We start from the raw sequence: 7,169 nt of genomic DNA, 5'->3' as shown, positions 1-7,169 counted from the left end.
ACTTAAAGACATTCTACGAGCCATTTAAAAATATAGTCTACTGCTCTGCGCTTCTTCTATGTGACTAATATCTCTCCCTCTCATCTCACTCATCTTGTTCCAAATTTCAAGTCTCCAACAACACTACAGCTGCAAGTATTATTTTTCTGGTATTTTTATTTTTATTTTTTTTCTTTTGTTTTGTTATTTATTTTGAGTTTTCTTCATGATTTTTCAATTCCCTAATATTTGTTATGCTTTCTTTGATAAAAATAAAATCAACAAGTGTGTATATATATATTGTTTTTTTTTGTTTCTTTATTAGACAAAAAAATTCCGATTCAAATTATTGTGCATTATTGAATAGTCCGATCAAAACCAAACTGGTTCGATCCAATTTCAATTTCTATTTTAGTCAAGTCAGTTTACTATGCTTCAGTCAATTTGACTTGATTCGGTTCGATTTGAATCAAACTGAGCGAACCCCTGCCCTACAAATAAAAAAGTCAAAGAAAACAATTTACATTTTTATATTTTAGAGTAAATTTTTATATTTTAGAGTAATCACTAACTTTCAGTTTTTGCTTTTTCACTAGTAAAGAAGTAAACAGTAAAAATATATTTTTATATTTCTGTTCTTTAGTCAGTCTCAGATAGATCAAAAAGGTAAAATATCTCAACGGAACCAAAACTTGCCCAGACACACAACGCAGCGGCATTGACCCAAAAGTCCAATAATCAATTACGTCATGGACGGTCAAAACATTTACCAATTACCAGCTTTGACTTGGCTGGACTTTTTAGTTTACAAGACTGTATTTTCAGGAATTATTATTTTAAATATAAATTATAGTGCTAAAAATATAAGATATAATATTTTATTATTTTTCTCATGCAAATATTATCTTATTTTGGTAAAATTATAAAAGTATTTTTTATTTTAAAATAAGATGTTGCTAAATAGTACAAATTGGCTTAGTAGAACATTCAATTATTTAGAATATATTTATAAATATATCACCCGGTGAATTTAAGGAGAAAGAAATAGAATTTCGTGTTTAAAGATAAAGAGAGAAGCGATGAACTAGAGGGATTGAAGGAGAATTGGATAAGGCTACATTACAGAGATAGAGTTAGGATAATTATTTTGAGAAAGCCAAATGAAATTTTTTTTTTAAACTTTTAAAGGTCAAATAGAACTTTCTATATTTTAAGAATTAAAATGTAATTTTTCATAAATAATTTTTTTTTTTTTTAAATTTATTATGATGAGCGGGGGGGCCCCCTTCAGCCCCAAAAAGCTTCGCACCACGTTAGAATAGATAGGTATGTTTACGTATGGTAGGATTAGGTTTTGTACATATTTTCTTTTGGTTGGTAAGAAAAGAGAGCAATAAGCTTTAAGAAGAGAGTTGGTTACACCAACCGAATTATATAAAAGCCTTGAGGAGGAACATCAAGAATATGAATATCAATATCATAGCTGTCAATTAACTTGGAGAGGTAGTTCGCACAAAATTTAGCGTCTCTTACATTTATTTTTTTAACAATATAATAAAATAAAATTAATTAAAAGTTAAAATAAAGTAAAACTAAATTTAAGCGATTAATTTGTAAAATTCAATAAAATATGATTTTATTTTTTATAAAATAAAGAAAATAAAAAATTAGTGAAATCTATTTTATCATAATACTAAGACTTGTAATTATTTTTCCTGAAAAAAGAATTATAATTATAAAATAGTTAACTACTAAGTATTATAAAAATTATTTAAATTATTTATATATAATTACATTTTTTATAATACATGTTACCGTTATGATCCGAAACTGTGGGTTGCACCGACACTAGGGTCCAGGTAAACTTAATGCTCCGAGGCTCATAGTCAACCTAAACCACATAGTGCGATCACACCAAACAGATCCTAAGAACAATCAACCCATAATCACATTATTTCTTAGTCCAATTCCAACATCTCAAGTAATTCATAGTTCAGGCCTATATATACATTCACAATATTGATAATATGATCTAACTGGTTCATATATAAACTCAACAGACAATCAGAATATCCACAAATGCATCAATTAGTACACCTATTTATTTACGTGATAAGAGTGATATAAAACCCTTAAATTAAATAATAACAAGAATTAAAAATTACTTTTCTAGTTCTGTGGTGAAGGATGCAGGGGTTAGTTGGAACAATAGAGAATCTACCTCTTGGAAAAAAAAAATTAAATAAAGATAAGTGAGTTTTACAACTTAGTGAATAATAATAAATAATGTGATAAGTGTTAATTTTATAGTGTTTTTAATGTAGTTTTTATTAGAATTAGTGAGTTTTATTTCTTTTTAATTCAATTCTAGTATAATTTTATTTAAAAGTTTCCTTGATCCTTAACCTGCTTGATCTAAGAGAAAATTGTAGGAATTTGGCACAGAAAAGAACTTTACAAGGCAAGACACTCAGCTTCTAGCACACCCAGGCCGTGCTAGAAGGCACAACCGTCCTAGAAGCTAAGGAAATCAAGGGAGAGACAGAAGAGAGCACAACTTGGGTGTGTCAAAAGGCACGGCTGTGCCAAAATGGGATCTAGGGCGTGTCAATGCCTAGCACGCCCATGACAATTTCAGGCGGGAGAGACAGAAGCAAGCATGCCCTGCCCGTGCATACTGGCACGCCCGTGCCTCAAGGATTCTTCAGGGTGTGCTTGCCTAGCACACCTCGTGCTTCACTAGCCAGACTTTCAGAACTAAGCACACCCAGCCCGTGCATACTGGCACGCTCGTGCTGCGCAGACAGAACTAGCGTGAAATAGATACGCAAATCAATCTTTTTCTCACATGGGCCAACCTCGAGGAGTTTCCTAAACACACTAAATAAGACCTAGACCTATTTTGGGAGAGAAAGGAGTCCTAATCAAGAAGAGATCAAAAGCCTAAACAGTCATGATCTCCTATAGAAGATTTTGCACTAAATAAGGATTCTATTTCCTAAAAGGAGTCAGACTTACCTTCAGGAGCTCTATATAAGGAGGGGAACTTCTCATTGCTAAGGATCTCGTTTTTTGTGCAATTCGTTACATAATTCTCTCTCTCTCAAAGATTTCAAGCATCCAAAATTTGTGCCAAGATTCAAGGAAGCCATCAACATAGCTGTGATTCAGTTTTTATTCCTAAACTCTTCATCTTGTCTTTCTTTTCATTATTGTCTTTAAGTATGATGATTGATTCAAGTATGACTGAGTTTTATTTAATTACTATGTCCAGCTAAACTCTTATACTAGAGATTTGATGTAACTTAATTCGATTCCAGTTTATAATATTAGATTTATTTTTCTTTGTTCTCGTTATAAATTATTATTGTGCTTAAAGCTTCCAGGCAGAAAATTTCCCCTGGATTGAGTTATTTCAATAATTGCTTTCGGGAGAAGGGTTATTGATATGAAAAAGATAATAATTTACTTGAGAATAATAACTTGACGCGGAAGCTATATGGTTTGACTCAAGGGGGGGTTTTCATAAGTTAATAATTATTAAGTTGTGAACTCACAAAACAACCACAAAACCTAAGGATCTGATTTATGTTTGATTTCACTATTGAAAGATAGGCAATTATACTAGATTAGAATAGCTAACAATACATTGGGAGAGCTTGTTAGTGACTCTAGGGGTGTTTCTCCTACTTGAACAATTAAAATTGATTAATGAGCTAATAAAATAAGCTGGATAGAATTAAGTGAAATCAAATTCCCTAGTAGTTTAATCCCCTGATTTCTTTTCACCTAAATTTTGTGCTTGATCTCCTTCTGTTTTTTACTTTAAATTTTATTTTATTTTCCTTATAGCAATTTTTCTCTTATTATTGTTTAAATAATAATAGGTTAACATAATTTTGGTAATTGATATACAATCCCTGTGGATACGATACTCTCTTACTCTATATTACTTGTTGCGATTTCGTACACTTGCGAAAATCACCGACCAAGTTTTTGGCGCCGTTGCCGGGGATTGGCGTATCAATATCAATACGAATTACCCTATTGTTAATTTAGACACTTTTTTTTCCCTTAATTTTCTTTTAAGAACTGTTCCAGGTATTTTATGCAAAGAAGATCAAGGAAAACTGAACCTCTAATCTTTGATCCAGAAATTGAAAGAACCTTTCGTAGGCACAACGCTGCAAGAAAAACACGAGGAATAGAACTCGAACAACAAGCAGTCATGGCCAACGAAAATGAAAACGAACACGAGAACGAGAACATAGTCGGACCACCACTTCAACATCCAGTCCGTACCTTAAGGGATTATACAACACCTAATCTGAATGGGACAACCTCAAGTATTATGAGACCTAGGGTAGAAGCTAATAATTTTGAGATTAAACCCGCAATTATCCAAATGCTCTCTACCTCGATCCAATATGGGGGTTTGCCTAGTGAAGATCCTAATGCTCACATCACCAATTTTCTGGAAATTTGTGACACATTCAAACAAAATGGTGTTTCTGAAGATGCAATCAAGCTGAGACTTTTCCCTTTTACTCTTAGGGATAAGGCGAGGTCTTGGTTACAATCGTGTCCCGCTGGGAGTTTCACCACATGGGATGAATTAGCTCAAAAGTTTCTAGCTAAATTCTTTCCATCCTCAAAAACCACCAAGTTGCGTAATGAGATAATGACATTTGCCCATCATGATCAAGAGAGCCTGTATGAAGCTTGGGAAAGATTCAAAGATTTGTTAAGAAAGTGCCCTCATCACAGTTTGCCCAAGTGGCTACAGGTACAAACTTTCTATAATGCATTATCTCCTAACATCAAAATTACTCTAGATGCAGCTGCAGGCGGATCCTTTGAAAAGAAAGGAATTGATGAAGCATATGAGTTAATAGAAGAGATGGCAAGCAACAACCATTACCAAAACAATTTCGAAAGGAGAAGAACTGCAGGAGTCTATGAAATAGACGCCATTACAGCACTTAATGCCAAGGTAGATAACATGGTAAGGAAATTGGACATGTTAACTACTAATCCTGTAAATTCCGTCATGCAAGTTTTTGATAGGTGCAATGGACAACATGGAATTGGAGAATGCATCATGGACTCTTTAAATCCACAAACTTTGGAGCAAGTGAACTATGTGATGAATCAAGAAAGAAAGAATTACCCTTATGCAAATTCATATGATAACAGGTTAAGGAACCATCCTAATCTATCCTATGGTAATCCCAACAATGCCTTGAATGCACCACCAGGTTTCCACCCTCCAGAAAAGAAATCCCATGATGACCTCCTCTCTGCTCTTTCTAAATCACACATGCAGTTCATGAACGAAACCAGAGAGAACCATAAAATCCAGCAGGCTGCAATAAGAAATTTGGAGATTCAGCTAGGGCAATTTGCAAACATGATGGCATCTCGACCTTAAGGTACGTTACCTAGTAATACGGAAAAGAATCCAAAAGAACAAGTGCAAGCTATCACCTTGAGAAGTGGCAAACAATTAGATGAACCACCAAGGAAAGAAAAGGAAGAAAAAGAACAACCAAAGGTGCCTATCATTGAATTAGAAGAACAGGAAAAGGTAAAACCCTATGTTCCCCCTGTTCCCTTTCCACAAAGATTAAAGAAAGCACAAGATGACAAGAGCTTCCTCAAGTTTCTGGATGTGTTTAAGAAGCTTCAAATCAATATTCCTTTTGCTGAAGCTCTTGCTCAAATGCCTAGCTATGCTAAATTCCTAAAAGATATCCTGAGCAAGAAACGAAAAATCGATGATCAAGGAACGGTAATGTTAACTGAGGAGTGCAGTGCAATTATCCAAAACAAATTGCCTCCAAAGTTAAAAGATCCAGGAAGTTTTTCTATCCCTTGTAACATTGGTAATCTTGACTTTGAAAAGGCTTTGGCAGATTTAGGTGCTAGCATTAATCTTATGTCCTATGAAGTTTTTAAGATGCTAGGTATGGGAGAGCTCAAACCAACAAGGATGTCTTTACAATTAGCAGATCGTTCAATTAAATATCCTAGAGGAATTGTAGAAGACGTGCTTGTAAAGGTAGGTACATTCATCTTTCTTGTTGATTTTGTTATTCTTGACATGGATGAAGACAGGGAAGGATCTCTAATCCTTGGAAGACCTTTTCTTGCAACTGCAAGAGCATTGATTGATGTCTATGAGGGTAAGTTGACTCTAAGAGTTGGACAGGAAGAGATTGTCTTTGATGTACTTAAATCTTATAAACTTCCTATGGACTATGGAGACTGTTTTCGAATTGATGTTGCTGATGAATGTGTGGAAAACACTTTGCATGTCGAAAGTAACATTAATGAACTAAGCATCTTGAATGAAAAAGAAAAGGAACCACCTAAACTAGAACTGAAACAACTTCCACCTCATTTGAAACATGCATTCTTAGGTGAGGACCATTCTTTTCCCGTTATTATTTCTTCTCATTTAACGCTTGATCAAGAGGAAAGGTTATTGCAGGTTCTAAGAAGGCATAAGAAAGCACTAGGGTGGTCTATATCGGATCTACAAGGAATAAGCCCAAGTGTATGCATGCATAAAATCTTGATGGAAGAAGACTACAAACCTTCAATCGAGCACCAAAGGCGATTGAACCCGAACATGAAGGAGGTAGTCAAGGCTGAAATCATCAAACTTCTGGATGCCGGTATCATTTATCCAATTTCCGACAGTAATTGGGTAAGTCCTGTCCAAGTTGTTCCAAAGAAGGGAGGTATGACTGTTATCTCTAATAAAAACAATGAATTAATTCCCACAAGAACAGTCACAGGTTGGCGTGTATGCATAGATTACAGAAAACTAAATAAAGCAACACGCAAGGACCATTTTCCCCTTCCCTTTATTGATCAAATGCTTGAAAGACTTGCAGGTTATTCTTTTTATTGTTTCTTAGATGGCTATTCAGGGTACTTTCAAATACCTATAGCTCCTGAGGATCAAGAGAAAACTACTTTCACTTGTCCTTATGGTACTTTTGCCTACAGGAGAATGCCTTTTGGGCTATGCAATGCCCCTGCAACCTTCCAAAGGTGCATGATGTCCATCTTTTCTGATATGGTGGAAAAATTTATTGAAATATTCATGGATGACTTTTCTGTGTTTGGCTCTTCTTTCGATGCATGCCTTCATAATTTATCTTTAGTAATGCAACGATGTG

At 34.5% G+C, this 7,169-nt stretch overlaps 1 non-coding gene across 1 annotated transcript; it reads right to left on the bottom strand.

Annotated features, from left to right (window-relative positions):
* Positions 1–4,642: 4,642 nt before the first annotated feature.
* Positions 4,643–4,748, bottom strand: LOC149497788 (small nucleolar RNA R71). Its single transcript, XR_016320260.1, has one exon. It is a non-coding gene; the product is annotated as a small nucleolar RNA R71 (small nucleolar RNA).
* Between the last annotated feature and the right edge of the window lie 2,421 nt (positions 4,749–7,169).

The sequence above is a fragment of the Jatropha curcas genome, chromosome 3 (genome assembly GCF_041381405.1).
Source record: "Jatropha curcas cultivar XTBG-Jc1 chromosome 3, XTBG_Jcur_1.0, whole genome shotgun sequence".
Classification (NCBI taxonomy): domain Eukaryota; kingdom Viridiplantae; phylum Streptophyta; class Magnoliopsida; order Malpighiales; family Euphorbiaceae; genus Jatropha; species Jatropha curcas.
The sequence above is the reverse complement of the archived record's forward strand: the minus strand, read 5'-3'. Positions and strand labels throughout refer to the sequence as shown.